This window comes from Carassius auratus, chromosome 14 (assembly GCF_003368295.1).
Source record: "Carassius auratus strain Wakin chromosome 14, ASM336829v1, whole genome shotgun sequence".
In the NCBI taxonomy this organism is placed as follows: Eukaryota; Metazoa; Chordata; class Actinopteri; order Cypriniformes; family Cyprinidae; genus Carassius; species Carassius auratus.
In genome coordinates this window covers 21,205,120-21,225,679 of record NC_039256.1, presented here as the reverse complement: position 1 = coordinate 21,225,679, position 20,560 = coordinate 21,205,120, and the positions used below count along the sequence as shown (strand labels likewise).

The 20,560-nt window shown below is 38.9% G+C and overlaps 1 protein-coding gene across 4 annotated transcripts in view; it reads right to left on the bottom strand.

The window, feature by feature from the left end:
- Window positions 1–20,560, bottom strand: part of LOC113113991 (protocadherin-1-like) — a 149,268-nt gene that overhangs the window by 113,515 nt on the left and 15,193 nt on the right. The gene's annotated exons all lie outside the window — the stretch shown is intronic.

The window sequence follows — 20,560 nt, the reverse complement described above, 5'->3', positions numbered from 1 at the left end:
ACTATGAATTGTGGAGTCTTAGTGACAGCCCAGTGGTGTTACATCTACCCCTGGGATTAGTCCACAGGACAGTGAGATGAGGTGCACGCTTGGCTGGATTGTGCCACCTGGTTCTATATACAATGCAAAAGTTTGGCAAAGACCATAACAGCAGAACTAAGAGTTTAGAGCCAAAATATGCATTAGAGGAGAACTTATAAAATTGGATTTCCAAAATAGCAGTGCTTGAAAGCCAGTAAAACAGTAGAAATAATGTTTTAGAATGAGATAAATTAATAACTGACAGTTCACCAAAAAATGAAAATCCTATTATCGCCCTCATGTAATTTAAAACCTATGATTGTTGTTCTTCTATGGAAAACTGGTCACCATCATAATTAAAAATATTTTATTTGTGTGCAGAAAGAAGAAAAGCAAGTCATACAGGTTCAGAATAACATGAGGGTGAGTAAAAACAAAAAACATTTCTGGGTGAACTATCCCTTTAAGAAAGAAAATCATCTGCTATTACTATTGTTATTATATATATATATATATATATATATATATATATATATATATATATATATATATATATATATATATATATATTTCTAAATTCAATCTTAAATTCCTTAAAAACTTATTAAAAATAGACTGAATTAACTAAAAAACCAACTGTGACTGATCGTTTAATTACATTAAGTGTTCCAAATGAAATCAATTGCAAAAAAGAAGAACAAGAAAAGAAAGTATAGGAACATCAATACAAAGCTGCCTTTGGCGTGACAATGTTGACTTCAAAGTGCAGCGCTTTCAGGAGGAGACTGCGGGATCAAGTGTCTCTACGGGGAACTTCAGCACAGTCCTCCTGCCTTAAAACCAAGTAGAACGGTCAAAGAGCAAACGCTGCTGTTATCACTTTTACACAAGTATGAAAAAAAAAAAAACATCTCCCCTCTGGGCTTATCTTCAGCTCTAAGCAGTGAATTAGGCACTGGTATGGGAGTGGTGCTTGGGTGGATGTTGGTATAAATCACCTCAAGGTTCGATTTGGCACTTTAAGGAGAAAGAAAATCAAAACCTCAACCTCTCTCCTCCTCCCTGCTCTCTTTTTAGCTTTCTTCTGCTGTTTCTCTGCACAAATCACCTCTACTCTGTCCGTGTCTCCCTCGGGTTATATGAGGCTGAAGATGCAGCTGGGGAATGGAGGGATTAGGAACACACTCCTATGAATACGTCACAAATTGCATGGGATTCAGAACCCAGAGAGAGAGAGAGAGAGAGAGAGAGAGTGTGTGTGTGTCACAGTCAAAGCTGGGACTGACACACATCCATGCTCTCTGACGACCCTGGATTAGAGTCTGTTGATGTGTTTTGGGAGCATGCGTGTGTGTCTGTGCATGTGTGTGAGAGAGAGAGTGCATCCCTGGCACTGCTAATGCTACATTTGTGCTGAGATAGGCCTGTTCTGAATCTGCTCTCAAAGGCTTATTTGGGTTCCATTAATGATGGCCTCACCCTGTAATCTCTCTAAATTGGAAATCTGATGAGAAGTTGAAAAAAAAAAAAAAAATCACTTTCAGTTGGGAGAGTGCATATGCTGCTGTTCCTTCCCTTAGGAGAGCGAGGAGGGGATGTAGGGCGCGAGAGGAAGAGAGAGTCATAATCGTGTCTCCGATTTAGCCTGCTTTGCATTTAGTGGAGTCAGGACCAGGATGCTCACTGCTCTTCTGTCGTCATTTGAGACGAAAAAGATGCCGCTCAGGAAAGTACACACAGTTTTACAGCTTTTCCTGAATCCTTTTACAGCTTCCAGACCGCATCGCAGTATAGGAATATCTTTGCAAATCTTTCATTTTACCATAATGACGTATACGGCGGGATTAGCAACCCTTTTTGGTCTGCTTAACCTCTATGACCTAAATTATTCACTGAAGTTCCCAATAAGATTTTATATAATGTTTGGACATTCAATCAATTTATAACACAACTCTGACTGGTCAATTTGACTCTGACTGGTTAATCATGGCATTCGGTGGTCATATCGTTTTATGTAATAACTGCTGAAACTCTATATTTTGTATAATGTAATATATGTTTAGTACTGCTTTCTACTTCAAATTAAATTTCAAATTACATTACATACAGGATGTCATTACATAATGTCTGTGGAAGCCCTGCAACAAGCCATTCTGGAAATAAACATGGTTAACTAAAACTAACTATTAACTACACTGTTCTGCTTCCCAGCCCATCTCTTTATATTTGTCAGATATTATGTAACAGCTATCATGTACTGTCAAAGACAATAAAAGACATACAAACTGAAATGCTAAAACACTGGAGATGTGTGTTGTCTTTTAGCTTACAAACATGTGCTATAAGAAACAAGCATCATGGGAAGCCCAGCCACCAGCCCCATGGAGACCAACGCTTGACTTCCCAAAGTCTTTTTCCCGTTCATAGGCCACGGCAAATTTATGGGATTTACAAACGTAGTGGAGAGGAGGGCAACGAGAGGCAGAGAAGAGTGAGATGGAATGACAGAGCAGGAGAGGAGGAGGGGAAGAGGGCAGCGAGAAATGAGGATCAGAGGAGGTCAAGCAGAGGATTGGAAATGGAGGCACAAAGGAGACAGAGAAGAGTGAGAGTGACAGGGAAGAGAAAAAAATGAAGAGAAGAGATTAAAAGAGCAGAAAAAAACTGAGAAAAAAGTGAGAAAATACAAAAGCAGAGAAAAAATTAAGGCATAAAATAAACAACACAAGATGAGAAGAAATGAGACACGTCCAGAAGACAAGAAACAACAAGATAACGGACAAGATGAGCGAAAATAACATTTTGAGAGAAATCATAATCAAAAGGGAACAAATGAAGAGACTAAACCAGCGAATAAACAGAGATGATAAAACCTAAAAATGACATGAGTAGAGAAAATACCGAGATGAACTGAGAAGAAAAGAGAATAGATAAGGCAAGTGGAGAAGAGATGGAAAGAATGTAGATGAAGAAAGCTGTAGAGAACAAAATAAATGTTACTTACAAGAACGTAAGAAATTAAAAAGCAGAGAAGAGAAGAGAAGAGAAGAGAAGAGAAGAGAAGAGAAGAGAAGAGAAGAGAAGAGAGCTCGAATGCCCTTATCACTGTGAAATGGAATTTGCCCAATTACATGGAAATCATCACTTAGGGCCAAACAGAGACTCTCCCGCACAGGCCAACAAAGGATATCCAGCACATTTACATACGGTCTCTCTCTCTCTCACGCACACACATACTGAGACAGAGTGAAGAACAGAGGGCCCAGAGTTAATAGGCATAAAAAGCAGTGTGCTTCACCGAGAGTGCAGATAAATGTCACACACAGCGGCATTTCATTGAGCCTTCGGAGCGCTCTAAAGGTGCCTCTCACTAGATAAACCAAAAGAGACCTTGCCGTGTGTGTGTCACTGCGCACTCTTTCCCTAACACACATCTTATCTACTTCAAAATCTACATCTCTTTCACCCCGAGACCCTGTGCTTTTTTCCCCACAGCACGAGACTTTGGTAGAAGTCAATGGCTGTTTGTGAGAAACGGGAGAGAAAGAAGGAAGGGAAACAAAAGCTGGCCATGAATAACTCTGACTCCAGCAGTTTCGTGGGGTTTGAAAGAGACGCTCGAATAATGGACTGCCTTTCCCCGACAGAGGCGACAAGCCTCAGACAAACTTATTTATAAACGCGAGAACAATGGACAGGCGAAGAAAAGAAACGCACTTCTAGCAGAGGAAGTATTCATGGGGCGACGTCGTACAGACAGATGTGGGTATTGACATCCCAGGCTTATTTCGCAGCGGCGATGAGACAAATAATAAACACAAGGACACTACCTGTCACTGTGATGTGGCTGTTTGCTTGGGGGGTAAATATGAATACGACACAAAAAAGCAAAATGAAACCTATATTTATGGCTAGGGGACTGAATTTCAAATCGGACTCGTTCATTATGCTATGACAACCTCTTAGGAAGTGTGGAAGTCTTCAAAAAAATCCCCTTTCCTGCTCGATACATCAAACTTATGCCCCTTACGCTCCAACATTAGCTTCTGGAAGGCGGAATAGGTCGATCTGTCACTCATACAAATAGGCCGACCCTCTTTCAAGAAAAGATGTTCTCGTTCTTTCTCCCTGTCATCCTCCTTTCCTCGCTCGTTTGCTCATTTATATGCAGCTGATAAAAGCATGCTGGTTATTTCACATATTGACTTCTGGCATGTGACAAACAGGGGCTACATTTAATTAGCCTTTAGTCATTGAAGACATGCTGATCAAGGGTGATACAGGAAGAGAGAGAAATGCAAATGCTTGGAAAACCTTACATTTATTCTGACCTCGTGCAGTGCAGTGGATCTTTCCTTCTCCTTATGTCTAAAGGGGCGTTTGTACATGCATCGATCCAGAAGTCAAGTTTAACGACTGACAGTGGGAGAGAAGACACCGACGCACACATGATCAATCTCCTGTGAGATACTGTGGAGTGTAGAAATGATGTTAACGTTATTGTGAGTGATTTTACTCTTTCATATGATTTGTCCGTTATCGCTGCATACCAGGGTTGCCAGATTTTCACATCAAAAACCTGCCTAATTGCTACTCAAAAATAAAAATGGTGTTCTTGGGGGTGAAACACACGTTTTTAAATGTCATGTTATTGGGATTGCTTCAACCTATGGACATGGAAAACAACCCAAGTATAAAAGTAGCCCAATTCCATGGGAAAACCGCAGATTTGGCAACACTAATACCCGCTACTATTCAAAAGACTGGAGTAATGGCTGTTGAAAATCAGCTTTGCCATCACAGATATAAATTACATTTTAAGTTATAATAGTTTCAAACTATAACTCAATATTACTATTTTCACTTACTGACATTCGAGTTTTGAACAGTGCTAGATAACAGTGCTATAATATAATAATACAATTTAATAAAAGTTATTTAATATATAAAATATATAACTATTATTTTATATTATATTATTTCTAAAATCAGAATAATTATCTGAATATCTTGTTACCGTTGCTTTAAATGATTTTATATATATTAAAGGATGGATGTATATTATATACTGTATACACAATTAACAAAAATATGCATCTTTCAAATGCGAGTAAGATGAATAGTATAACTGAAATATACCCAAATGAACTGGATTTGAATTAAAGTCAAGTTTGTGAATCCGCATTCAGTTTGAAATGTTTCAACTGGCAACCAATAACTTCACTAAATGCCTACCAGCGACAACCAATACTGCAACTTAGTAACCTGCAGTTATAAAATCAGTGGATGTGTGAACGGGGCATAAACCACACTGCAACCAGGCCAGAACTCATTTCTTCATTTATTTCCTAGGTCAGGCAATCAGACTGGCACACTTCTGGTTCCCAGACCTCTGCCCTTGCCCTCTAAAAAGAGGGAAAGAGAAAGAGCAAAAACAATGCTTACAAGTAAAGTTTTTTTTTTTTTTTTTTTTTTTTTTTTTTTAGGATATTAGATTTCCAGTTTTGAAGTCTGCACGACTCACTCTTTGAAGTGGTTTGGGGTATTTAAATTGTCTGTTGGTTCAATTTTCTTTGGGCTATGATTATTTCCTTTAGTGCTTTGGTATTTTTCTCCCTCATCTCTCTCTCTCTTCTGTTCTTGTCCTTTTTTTCTGCTTTCTTGTTTTTGATGAGTGTTTACGAGTATCTCAGGGGAAACAGAGGCTGCCTGCTGGGGAGCGAGGACGAAGATGGAAAGAACGGCAAGCTTAGCCGCGACGCATTCATCTGTCACACCAATCCCACGGCTGTGTGGACACACTCCTTTATGAAACGCGGACGAAAAGAGCAAGGGACGTGGTAGAAAGATGGACGAGGAGAGGAATGCGGCGCTCTCTTAATTAAAGCATGCTGCCGAAGTGTCTTCTGAAGCAGGGATAATAGCCATAAGCTCTCTGTCCTGTCTAATCTCCTGAGTTACTACATTAAAGACAGCCTTAATTAAGCCCCTTAGGACCCCCGTCGTAGAGCTTATAGGAAACAGTCGCTGTCCTTTCGGCTCCCAAAAAACACACGACGAGGCCTAGCATGCAGCCTCCACCAACACGCACATTAGCACATGCTATCGTATATCTGTATCCCCCAACCACACAACGCCCCCTCGAACTCCCGTCCGGAGTGATAAAGCCTAACAAGGGTGGAAGCTACACTAGAGCCCCTTTCACACTGCACGTCGGACCCGCAATATTCCCGTAACATTGCCTGGTCGCCTTCTGTGTGAAAGCAACCACGTCCCGAAATTGATTACCGAATTGAACCCGGGTCGGGGACATAGTAACATTGCGGTAATCGATCCGGAACGAGCGCTGTGTGAACAAAAGCCAGATCTAATTCCGTATCGAAGTGATGACGCGCGTTATCGCGCGACTCTTTTACCGGCTGTTTTGAAGGAAGATCAACATTCGCGACGAAAACATATGTGCAAACTGTAATGAAGCAGTGATCAGTTAGTTCCTCACTTTCCGCGCTGACTCAGAGATCGTTTGCTTGCTTCAGTGAAAGTATAACGTGCCAAGCGTTGTCGACTCGTACATTACACGTCACGCCCTGATGTCACGTGTCGTTACGGGATCTTCAAGGGTTGTGTGTGAAAGCACGCACATATACCGGGTCATCACTGGCAGTGTGAAAGTGCCAAATCTAGCGACCCGGGAACAATTACAGGAACACTTTACCCCTGTATTTGCCGGAATGGCAGTGTGAAAGGGGCTTAGGATGCATCTCTCTCCCTCTGTTTTAATGCAACGATTAGACTGGCTAAATATCAAAAAGAGGATCTTGCATGCCTTAATCTCCCGCTAAGCTCCATTTGTGAGATGGGTGTGTACCGGTGGCTAAGACGATCAGGCAGTAAATAAGGGCTTTAGTACCTGGTTTGGCCTGATATCCGATTGTAAGCTGGCAAACAGCAGCTGTCACCCAGTCCGGCACAACTAGCTTGACTTCAGACCTAAATGTGACTCCACACTGCTCGGTTTACACATAACAGATACTACACTCCATGTATGTTTGGACAATATCTAAATATGTGCACAGTTTGGGTTATTTTTTTCATTCCTGAACTGATTTCAGGAGCATGTTGTGCATTATATAGACTAGGGTGCAATTTGTATGCCCTGTTGACAGCTAAGCTAAGGCTCTAGTCCTCCTTTAACACACTTTCTTCTGTTTGTCTCTGTCGTGCTAAGACCCTTTGGCAGATATCTGGCAGAAAGGAATAGACAGACCAGCGATTAAGACCAAGGCACACATTTAGCCTTCAACCTTGGCTTTTGAAAGATTAAAGCCAAGGGATCTAGAAGAAACGGGGAAAGATATGCCTCAGTGCCCTGCTTTCTGCATGGCTCTGATTAAAGGATGGCCAGGTCAGTGAGGCTTCGAATCGCCCACAAAGGAGGCAAGGGTCAGCACAAACAGGCTGTTGTCACCAGTAGGTCTTCTCTCAGGGTGAAAAAGATGTCCTTGTCACAGTTTTACATTGTAGGGTTCACAAAAAAGGATAAGTGAACCAGTGGAGCCAGGAAGCAGCTGCAAATTAAGAGCATTTTACATTACAGATGGAACTCACGTTTTAAGCACATTACCAATGAATAATTAAATGATAATAATAATAATAAAACATGAATTGCAAATCAGTCAATCAAAGAGTCCATGGGGTTCTTAAATTGGTTATAGGTGCTCTTAAACTAAATACAAATAGGTGGGGTGTTCAAATTAGGGTCATATAAAATAATATTAAACATAAATGAGTTAAATAATGGTCATGGTAGTAGTAATAAACAAATTGCCATCTGCTACTTGTGAATGAGCCTCACAATTAGTGATGTTTTAACTTACACACTTGTTTTGCTGTTTCTCTCAATAAATATGAAGCTACCCCACAGTTATAGCGTTCCATATTAAAGGGATACTCCACCCTTTAATTAAAATTTTGCTCATTAATCACTTACCCCCATGTTCCAAAGATATTTTGGATGAAAACCTGGAGGCTTGAGACTGTCCCATAGACTGCCAAATAATTAACAGTGTCAAGATCTATAAAAGGAATGAAAAGTCATGGTCAGAATACTCCATCTGCCATCAGACGTGCAATCTGGGTTATATGAAGCGACGGGAACACTTTGTCCTCCGTGCCACAAGGATGTGCTGTTTTTTTATTTATTTTTTTTAAATCAAAGCAAAATACACAAAGAAACAGCACATCTTTGTGGCGCGGATGACACAGAAGAGCATACACAGCACGGTGATTAGGAGTGACACAGAGGAGACTGCTGTCAAAGAAATTATTGAATAAAGTCATTATTTTTGTTTTCTTCGGTTACAAAAAGTGTTCCCGCCGCTTGATATAACCCAGATATCACGTCTGATGGCAGATGGATTTTTATGAAGACGACTTTCATACCTTTTATAGACCTTGACACTGTTATTTACTTGGCAGTCTATGGGACAGTCTCAAGCCTCCAGATACGTTAAATTGTGTTCCGAAGACGAACTGAGCTTTTACAGGTTTAGAACGACATGGGGGTAAGTGATTAATGACAACTTTTTCATTTTGGGGTGGAGTAACCCTTTAAAGTGGCCTTTAGTGTTGTCAAAATACCGGAACTTTGTTACTTAGTCGTACAAAAAAATACAAATGTCACGCTATCAAGTTTCTTTAAGTACCAGTGGTACCGAGTACCCGGTCAACCCGGTTCTTGAAACATAAAGCAGAAAATGCAGACAGAATCTCAAAATCCAGTCATGAAAATTAAACTTACATTTTAATATGGACAGTCACTGATTTGGTCAAAGTTAAAGAAACGTGGATTTTCACTGGTATCCGTACAGAATACTGAAATTTTAAGTAGCCTTTAAGTAAGTTCTGTCTCTATGAAGTCACATATGGGTGGTTTATACCTGTATCAGGCAGAAAGTGGACGTCCCATGCTAAAGCCTCATTGAAAAGCATGCTGACCTTGAGACAAAGAGTGCAGATTACTCAAAGTCAGGATGGGAGAAACACTAGCGTAAGACAGCCTGAGACACCCTGCGTTTTTCACTACAGCTCGCACTATCGCTCTTTCTTTATCCACAGTATAGATTACACCTCCCTACTAACGGCTGACTGACATATCACCACGCGTTTGCAAGCAGTACGCTGCCCTCAAGACAGAGGGAAGAAGAAGAAAATTGAGGGAGAGAAGAAAGAGAGAGAGAGAGAGAGAGAGAGTAAAAAGAACGGTAGAACAGAAGTGTCAAAATGATTCAGCTTTACAGGAAGACACATCATGCCCTGCTAAAAAAAAAGACTAATGTGCCTAATAATTTTTGATTATATGTGAGGAGACGCTGTGTAGAAACCTCACTAAATAATGTCTCATGTTCTCTCTCTACTTCTCTTCCTCTCTCGCTCTCTCTTTTCCTTTCTTTCTTTATTTTCTCTCCTGTAAGATTGTGTTATCTCAGGCAAACAGTTTGCAGCTGAGGGGGAGAAAGCTCAAGGTGAGACTAGCGGTGGCAATATTAAATAAAGTATGGAGTGTAGAGATAGATGGGATGTGTGTGTTTGGGGCGAGAACTGACCACAGCTCTGGGCCAATGGAAGCACAAAGCAATGTGTATCCCTGGAGACCAAACGGAACATAAAATCAAACCATAAATGACCAGTACTACCAATACTAAACAATTTTACAGTAGAGGTCAGTTTTCACAAAGTTTGACCAGAACACATGTATCGAATGAATGAATGAATGAATGAATGAATAAATAAAAAAATAAAAAAATAGCTTTTGGCGTGGTGTTCAAATGAGTTATTAGGCTGCATTTATCTGAAATATTGTGAAATAGTATTACAATTTAAAATAAGCATTTTCTATTTTAATATTTACGTCTGATATGGGTTTCAGAAGTGGGTGTGGCAAAATGGCTCAATAGCACCATCTATAAACTTTCAATGATGTGCCCCTCAAGCTGTGTTTCACATACATGTAGGAAAATCGGTAGAAATATGTAACTCATCTATAGCTACGGAAAAGTTCCCTGTTATGTAATCCGAATCCCAACAGGAAGTCAGTTATTTTTAATTTTCCCAACAAAGTTTGTGCAGTTTTTTTTTTTTTTTTTCATTTTCAGGCATCGTATTTTAACAAACTCCTATTAGAGATTTTTTTTTTGTTTGTCTGTGTTTTTTTTATTTTTTTTTTTTAGATAAATGACAAATTTGGTCAGTCTAATCTAAAGCCCTTTGTGGAGTTAAGTTGCGAAGAGAAGTTGTTGTAACTTAGCCATACAATGTCCAATCTGCCCCAAACTTCACGTTCAATAAGAGTCCTGGCCTGAACACATTGTTAGAGCTTTAAGATGCAGCTTTAATTTAAAATGTAATTTATTGCTGTGACTTACTTAATTCCTTAAAAACAATAATTAATAATATATAAATAAACCTCAAAATATTAATATACATATTTGTGTTTGAAACAATAACCCTTATTTTGATTTTATCAAGACTTGAGTGTGAATATTTAAGTTAATCTGACACACACATACCCTCATACACACAGGGCTTGCAGCAGCAGGAGCTGAGAGGATCCGTTGTGGAAAAACAGATGGACAAAGTCTTCTTCCTCTTGCCGTTATGGTGGGGAGGTGTACGCTCAAGTGATCTGCAGAGTTCCGGGGCAGACATGACACACACATAGACAAATGTAGCTGTGCGCACACATGCACACACTCAAACACAAATTCAAATACACTTGGCTATTCATTATACAAGACGTGAAACTGAAAAAGGGGAATATTAATGAAAGGTAGCAGAGCGTTTATAGTGGTAAAACATCTACATTCATCTTGCGCCTTATTTACACATTCACAGCTTATTACCTCCTACTCGTCAGCCTTAAACCTCAAGATAACCTGTCAGTGCCGAGTGCTTCATAACCAATGTAGTCTTACTCAGAACAACCCAAGGCTATACCCACTCTTCTGTCCTGTCTCCAATCCTCTCCTGTGGCTGACCGCATCTGGTGAAAAGTGGTCTGTTTCAGAGAGTTTAACAGTTTCCGTGTTGTGGGGGGTGGGTGATATGGACAAACAGAGCTGGCCAACAGCCAGGAATGGTGAAATGGCGGGAAAGAGGGATAAAATGGAATCCACACAGAGCAAATTGAGAAGGTATGCTGCGAAAGCGACTTTTAGCAGTATGCCAGTTCTGAGTACTTGAGAAAAGACTGATAGACAGAGTAAGTGTGAGACAGTGGGTGACCTCTCTGAGTGTGGCATCCGGTCAAGCAGAAGGAGGAGCGGATTGGCCATGACCTGCACGGACCTGCGCTGCTGCTGTCCCTCTATCTCTCACTCCACGCACATGCACAGCGACTCACAGCCGGGATAAGAGGGTATGACCTCTGTGTTTACTTCCCCCTGGGGTATTCAGTCACTCACTCACACTGATGTGGTCTCAAGTCACATCTAAAGAGGTGTGTATACCTCTAAAAGGTACATCAACATTTGTTTTTAATGCACAGAGGTGGCATAAATGTATTCACACAGGATTTTAAATAGTGTGAAAAAAAAAAAAAAAAAAATGCACAGCTGACTGAAAACAAGACACAGAATAACTGTTAAGACAAGGTTAGAATGTAGATCAAGTATGCTGGTAGACCCTGGTGATGCACGATGCAAATGCCAGTGCAAAGGCAAAAGTTATTAGACATTAGACTACTTCAATCAAACTGCAGCTTTTTCCGAAAGAATTTAATATTTTCATTCAGTTAGGCTGTATTAAACTGATCAAAAGCGACAGTAAAGACATAACGTTACACAAGACTCTGTTTCAAATAAATCCTCTTCTTTTTAACTTTCTGTTCCTCAAAGAATCCTGAAAAAAATTAATCATGGTTTCCACAAAAAAAAAAAAAAAAAGTTTTAAAACATTGATAAAATATGAATAATATTATGTTTCTTGAACAAATCCGCATATTTGAATGATTACAGAATGGTTATGTGACCATGAAGACTGGAGTAATAGCTGTTAAAAATTCAGCTTTGACATCACAGGAACACATTACATTTATAATAAATTAAAATAGAAAACATTAATTTTAAATTGTAAAATTATTTTGCAATTTTACAGTTTTTACTGTATGTTTAATCAAATAAAGGCTGCCTTGGTTCTTTCAAAAACATTTAAACTGAAGTGTATATAATTCTAACCTCAAATGATAATAACAGTCTGACTATGTGCCAGTATAGACTAAAGGTTCACTTTCTCACTTTTGATCCGTGTTGCCATGAGGCTGAAAAAGACCCCCACAGGGACTGGTAAAGATTGACCGATAGATTGAGAGATCGATAGATGAGTGAGAGATACTTCCTCTTGTGTTCATTGAAACCCCGACTTAATTTTCCATTGCTTTACTCATCTCACCGTCTCTCTTACACCTTATGGGAAAAATTCATTAAAATGTGAAATTGTCATCATTTACGCAATCTCATATTATTCTAGATCTGGATGACCTTGTTAGATAAAGCACAAAAGGTGATTTTTTTTTATTTCATTTTTATAAATAAATAAAAATAAGAAAATTCCTTCATAAAAAAAGTACATGTCAGTGACAGCTGTGACTGTCGAGCTCCAAAATGACAAAACAGAAGGCACAATGAAGCATCATAAAAGTCATTCATAGCACTATGAACCATATTCCAAGTCTTCTAAAGCAATATGGTCACTTTGTATAAGAAACCCTATATATATACATATGGGGTGGATCCTTCCCTTTAAGATATTGAGATGAATATTCTCACTGAGCTCCTCCAGTTTTATAAATCATTCTTTCTTTATCATTTTCTTCTCATTTCTCTCACCTGCTTCTTTCATTCACTCACCAAATGCATTTTCCTTTGAGAAAAAAAAAATCAACCCTTCTCCCATCAGGGTCCCACCTCTCTCTGATTCCCTTCCCATTGCCTCGTTCATCTAACAAACCCCCCCGTTGACAGCAATCACACACCAGTATGCAGCGATGCCTGCTTCTCACGGCAGCCGACTGCAAGACCAATTCTCACTCCGCCGATGAAGCCAGTAGTGCTGATGGCTGTTGAATACTCTACATCCCATCCATGAGACTTTTCTATCTTCAGTCTCTCTCTCGAAAAAGAGAGAGAGACTGAAGATAGAAAAGTCTCATAAATCCAATCTCTTAAATCCAATCTCTTCTCTTTTCTCTGCCAAGTTGGCACATGAGAGGTGGGCACCAGTGCGGAGCTAGGTTAAATACAGACATGACTAATGGCTTCTCTAAGGTACGCCAAAAAAATCACATGCCCTGATGCCCCAGCCGTTTGTCACTCAAAAGTTGATTTGAGATGAAGTGAGTTGAAGTGAGTGTCTACTGAGTGCGCAAAAGACAGAGGAATTAAATCAGAGATGAGCTGCACAATTTCATCTTGGGGAAAACAAAATGATTTGACATATCTGGTGTGAAAATAAAATTTTAATAAATGAGGACTGAAGGTGGGCGGGCTAAATTGTCCAAAACTATTTTTTATCAAGCAATAGTGTATGCTTTTTCAAAACAAACAAACAAAAAGTAATAATAATAATTAATTAATTCATTCATTTAATAAAATATATATATATATACTTGTTGCTAGATTTTAATTGAATTTTTTATCTAATAATTAATTTGACTAAATAATATAGAAAAAAAGCACTTATCGGAATGAAAACAAAGACAGGAGGACAAAAAGGATATAATACCTAATGGAAAATGTATGTAACCCACAAGTATCATGTGTCTAAGTAGCCATATTCTGTAAGCATTACAATGCTTCCTGCTGTACAGTTTGCCTCATTTCAACCACATGCTTGAGACACTAGTAGGATCTCTCTCTGACATCAATCACACAGCTTCCTGTGATAAAAAAATCATTATGAGGAGCAGAAAAGGGCAGCAGATTCCTTGTGTATCAGTCTCGAATAAACACCCACACACAGACGGTGAGTGTTGGGGGTTGTAGCACAGGTCAGTGAGCGCACGCCTTGGCAGATCCGTGCCACCTGCTAACAGCTTGGCACAGGCACGAGAGAAGCCTGCAACATGTACCGGAGACCACTGCACTGGTCAGAGGTCATCAAGGCCCCACCCTGTGCTCAGAGGACCAAGCAACAAAGCTATTCACTTTACACACATTTACATTCACCGCGGCATAATGCATTAACCTGTCGGCAACATGTTTACGCCTTTCTATGCGGGTCCAGATTGTGAGAGTGTAGGTATGTAAGTGTGTGTGCTGTTATGCTAAAAAAAACATCTGTTCTGTGACTGCCATTTATTAGCGATACAAGCCAAATCACCTAAGGCCATTTTAGCTCTGTCCGTATGGCTTCTTGGTTTGCTCTAAACATTGAGTTTGCGGTCTTAAAAAAAGACTTTATGTGATGTGAGGCATTATTGTCCATGTGCGTTAACCTGATGCTAACCTAGTCCAGCGTACAGCTTAAAGTTGACAATTGCACATGACCTCTCAAAAGTTTGGGGTCATCAAAAAGAAATTAGTGCTTTTATTCAGGTGAGATGAATTCAATTGATAAAAAGAAACATTAAAGACATTCAGAATGTTACAACTTATTTCCATTTCAAATAAATGCTGCTCTTTTGAACTATTCATCAAGAAAAGTATCATTAATTTTCATTTTATTTTTATTAACTTTGATAAAAACAAATGTTTTTGAGCACCACTGGAGGACTGTCTCCAGGAAATGCAGCTTTATAAACAAGTGTAAATATGTATAAACAAGTGCTGTCAAATAATTAATCACGATAAATTGCATTCAAAGTTTTTGTTTACATAATATATGGGCGAGTACTATGTATATTTATTATGTATGTATAAAAAATACACACAGCATAATTTGAAAATATTTACATTTATATTCACATAAATGATGATTTTATTTTTACTTAACTATATACACACGTGTGTATTTATATATAGATATTATATATACACAGTATACACCCCTATATATTATGTAAACAAAACAAAAAATATTTTAGATTCTCGATTAATCGTTTGACGGCACTAATTAAAACAGAAATTAATTACTTTAAATTGTAATAATATTCCACAAGGTTATTATGTTTACTACATTTGATCAAGTTAATGCAACATTGGTTTATACATGCTACATGGAAAAAATAATAATAATAATAATAATGTTGTCCAATAGCAAACAACACTACAAAAGCAAAACACTAACCAGCAGTAATGGCTAATCAAACTCATAGATATCATTACAAGTGGATGTTGCGTATGACTTCATGTTTGCCCAGGAAGAACTAAATAATTATGAAACATGACAGTACGGACTGGCCTTTCTCAGCGGGTGACCAAGCAACAGCTTAGCAAAGGTAAAGACAAAGGTAAAGACATGCACACTGCACTGCTGCCTCTTTTTCTTTGTATCCTCTCTGTGAAATTAAAAACAGATCTGTAGACACAGCGAACAGCAAGTGCCTGATGAGGCAGAAGAGCGGAGCAGTGAGCCAGAACACTAAATGTGCCATAAACACGCACCATGCATGTGCGTGTCTCTGTAACATCATTGGACTCAAATTCTCTTAATGGCTATGCAAAGTGAAGCCTTTTATTATTATTTAGAGCAAATGCTTAAATAAAGGTATTAAACTCTGTTGACTGTACACATGAAGGGTTTGATTGGATTTCATGTTCGTTTTTACGATTATGAGGCTAATTTCTGGCCACGCAGCCGAGCGCATCTGCGTGTGTGTATTTGTCTGAGTAGTTGAGCGTGCGCAAGCTAGTTTATTCATCCGCTGTCAGGACCTATAAAGATGGACGCTGTCAACGTCTGTGCGGAGAGTGAGTATGTGTGTGCGCACAGGAGGGGGACAGCCAGGCGTAATTTCAGCAGATGTTGCCTGACAATGCCAGGGTGTGTAGATGGGCCTCCGGGGAGGAGAGAAGTGGAGTAGCAGTCGGATTCTGCAGTTGCACAGGCAAAGAGTGCAGTCACCACACGGCACACGACACCTCGCCCAGAAACAATGACAGCCCACAAGAGTAAAGTGACAGGGGAGAGAACTAGAGAGAGGGAGATAAAGAGAAACGTTTTATGCACCGCTAGGGCCTTATCAACCTGAGAAAGACCCCAGAGGACAACTTTATATGCTCAGTTTATAGCTTAGAAGTCCAAGGAGGTTAGCTTTGTCTCAAATGCGACACAATCCCAACATATATCCTTAGTAAGAGTAAACCAGAAAATAAATACATAAATAAATATATAAATACATCATACTGTGAAAACAAGAATGAAATAAAGAAATATATAAATATATTGATTTGACGGTCAATAATTTTTTTGTGCCTTTATTTTACTACCATTACAAATATTTTTATTCAGCACAGATGTATTAAAATAATCAAAAATAACAATTAAGATAGCTATAACATAAGATTTTGAATTTTAAATGAATGCTGTTCTTTTGAATTTTCTATTCATCAAAGAATTCAAAGAATCAAAGTTTTCAACAATGATACAAATAGAAAACATTGTAAATAACTGAGCATTAATAGTAATTGAACGCCAAATCAGCAGGATTTCTAAAAGATCGTGTGACACTTAAAAACTGAATTTATAACCTAGCATTGCCACATCAGGAATAAATTACATTTTAAAATGTATTAAAATATAAAACTTATTTTAATTCAGATTTTTTTTTCACAATATATATATATATATATATATATATATATATATATATATATATATATATATATATATATATATGTAGAAAAAACATTTTACAAATATTCATTATTCCTATCCTTTGATATCTGCAGCTTGAACTGTTGTTGTTTTTTTATGTTTTTTTTTTATGGTTCAATAATGGACTGCCAGTCTGGCCAAGCTGGTGTTAATCTGTTTTTTGCAGGCCGGCCCTGCTGAAAAGTACCCAAAATCCTCTCAAAACTGGCCAACAGAAAATCTTAGGCTGGTTTGGGAGATTTGACTAGGTAAGTAAGAGTTCCACTTTAATTGGTTCTACAAAATAGCTCAGAATTTGGACTTCCAAGTATATGACAATAAATGTTTGAGTTTAAATTGAGACTTGCCAAATATGATCACGGTTTGAAACATTTATAAGAGCTCTAGAGGAAATATGTGTGTGATTACCAGATTTTCTGTCCTTTGAGATTGCAAAATGATTACTTTCTAACTGTTGGTTAGAAATATGGCATCTCCATTGATCTCCATCCAAGCTGCCCTGAAGGCTAACCGGAAACACGTCCCAATTAGCATGTCTTAACACACTAATCACTAATCAGAGACCATTAAAATAATTGTACACATATGCCCCAAGAGAGCCATATGGCTGCATATGAGGCCTCCATTCCAACCGAGCAACAACTGACAGACTGCAAGTTCTTTAACATTGACCACAAAGCTGAACTTTGCTAATACTTATCATTAGATCAGCTCAGATAATCTAGATAATGGGGCTAAATGAGAGCTAATGTGTTCGACCTTGATGTCGGGTTTTAGTGAGAGCCCAGAGACAGGCTCCTTAATGAGAGAGGCTCTGACAGGGAACGTCAAAGTTCCACATAAAGGAACCTTTGTTTTCCTGCTCACCTTGGTGCATGCGTTTCTCCTTATCTTTCCCCCAAAAGCTGGAAGGGCTTGCACATGTTCCTTTACCGTGACTCAGAAACACACAAGCAAGACTAGAGTAATTTTCCTTCGCTGAGTGATTTGTACTCTCAGGAATTCACTGATTACAAAGAGGTAAAAACACTCCTTTGTGTGTGCGTCAAAATGGCCATCTACCTGTCTGCCACTGTTGTCCCAGATTTAAGCCCACAGGACGGGCAACGCATCCTGTGAAACATGCACAGCAGTAACATTGAGGCGCGAAGGGGCCAACATTTTAAGAAAAGCAGTAAGTGACATCTTCATGGTACTACGCCATTTAAAGTTTAGCAGTACAGCACAACAAGCCTTAAAAAAAAAAAAAAAAAACGAATGAAAATCCCCGGCAGCTAATTAGAATATTACAATAGTGTGTCATGGGCCAACACAAATAAAAAGACAAGCTAAGTTATGTGTCTCATTAGGTTCACACCTCAAACACTATTGAGAAGTAAAGTAACAGAGCTATCCACAAGTCGTTCCGGCCATTCTTTCCTCAACAAAACTTGCAAACCTGAAAAGGCAGAAATGTCAGTGTCCTTTCTTTCTACTCGCCTTCGTTCCATCTCAAACTTTCCCTCTTTGTAAAACTCAGGGAATATGGCAATTCACTGACACAGGTGCCAGTGTCACTTCCTTCCACTTCTTTTCTTTCTTCCTATCCACAACAAAACCTGAAGGAAAGCTCAAAACCCAAGAAATGTCACTGTCAATTCCTTCCTTTCTTCCATCTTTCCACAGTGGCTGTGAAAGCCCATTTCTGCCACTTAGTCAAAATTGAGATAATTAGTCATAATTATGACACAATAAATATTTTTATCTCATAATTGACTTGCATAATCTCATGTGACATAGTATTTCATAATTCCGACTTGACTTTATATCATTCGTCATAACGTTTATTTCAGTTTCAACATTCATCCATAAATCTCTGTTTAAATCCACCTGAATTTGTCATCTCATGATTACGACTTAGTGCCTCGATTTTAACTTTGTACATAATGATTATGATTTACCAAATCATGGCTTTTTTTTTCCTATGTAGCAGAATTGTGCTCAATTATAACAAAGCATTGCAAAATTAAGTGTGCAAAGAGCATGTGCAATTAAGTGGCATCACTCCAAACGGTGCAATTTCCCCCCGTGAAATGCACACAAAAGATGCTATCAGTCTGGGGTTCCTTGCAGGTGTTAGACAGAGCAAAGCTAATGATTCTCCATCTTATCTATGTGTCAAGAAACTCAAGTCAAGGTGGGAGAAGGGAGGAAAAAGGGCCATCATCACAATTAACAGCTCTTTATTTTGATTAGCCTTGCATTGTCAACGACAATACCTGAAGAATGCAAATGAAGCTGGGTATTTAATATTCCTTCGGAGTTCCTTTGAAACAATTTTGTTTTCCTCTTTTTCCCTTCAGCTATATTCTCTCCTGATGAGTCACGATTATTACTGGCGAGTTTGTTCCGCCTGATTAACCGCTAAGCAATGGTAGGCACTTATTTGCTTATTTAAAGGAGAGAAAGGTGGACAGACTGCTGAGATAAAGACACTACTGAAGCCATGGACTGCTAAAGGGTGACTTGCAGCTGATGTACCGCAGCCTGGACCACAGAACTGTTTTGCATAATTGACTTCACACTTCACAAAATAAGATTCTCGCTCTATAACGGTTACAGTCACAAGACCACACCACTCGAGACAGAGGAAAAAGAGACATGGACAGCTTCTTGTTTTATCTTTCAACTACCGTTTTCCTTAACCGTGGAAACATAAAAGAACTGACATCTACTCAAAATGACATTCACTAATTCGCAATCACGCTCCGACTGAAGTTTCTACAACCGGAAGAAACAAGTGGAGGCTAGACAAGCATGCAAAGCTTAAACTCTTTTAAAGGTAGGCTACAATTTAGAAATATGTATGATAAATTTGCTGCCTTATTTATGCCCTGATGCTATATTTTGCATGATATTTCATACCGAACAACATATAGAAATGAAATACTGTGCATATATACATATAGGAATTGTTTTAAGGCTGCATTATCCCCTTCTTTGGATTTCTGTCATTGAGAGGAAAACAGGAACAATGACAAACTTAAGGTACAGTAGAGTCTTATATTCAATATAAGTGGATTTTCATGAAGATAAAATGATAAAGTGGACAACACTAACCAATGACAGTAGGGGATGTGACCAAATGAATGAATAAATGTCCTGTTTCTACCATTAGCATGAAGCACCATGAACGGAGTACATGGAAGAATGGTGTGAAATGACAGATTTTAAGTTTATTTTTTTTCCAAACAGCTTCATAGTTTTTATTCTTCTTTCTCGTGCCCTATTTCTATTCATCCCTCTATGATCCATCCCAGTCGGTCTTTCTCTATGTCTCCCCCCACCTGCACTCAGAGCAGTCTGTGAGTCGGCATACAACACACACTGGTCAGTCCGTTGCCATGGTGATGGTGCAAGCTGAGGGCAAAATCGACAGCTTTTAAGAAGCGCAGATGCTGCTAGAATTTAAATGGCCGGCAGTGGCAGGAAAGGCTGCATGTGTATGAGTGTCTGGTGTGTGTGTCTTTTTTGGGGCCCAGATTAGCTGCCGGCATACAAGGAGCCAATCGAATAGTACAAAAAACCTAACAAGACCTCTGACAACTATCCCTTGATCTCATTCCTCGAATCTTAGGTTGGGACCCAAGAAAGGGCTTTGATTGACAGGACCTGTACAAAACACCTCACTTTCCTCTAGGGTCATTCGGATACGCAAAGTCTGCACTGCTCAAATCCTCTTAGAACA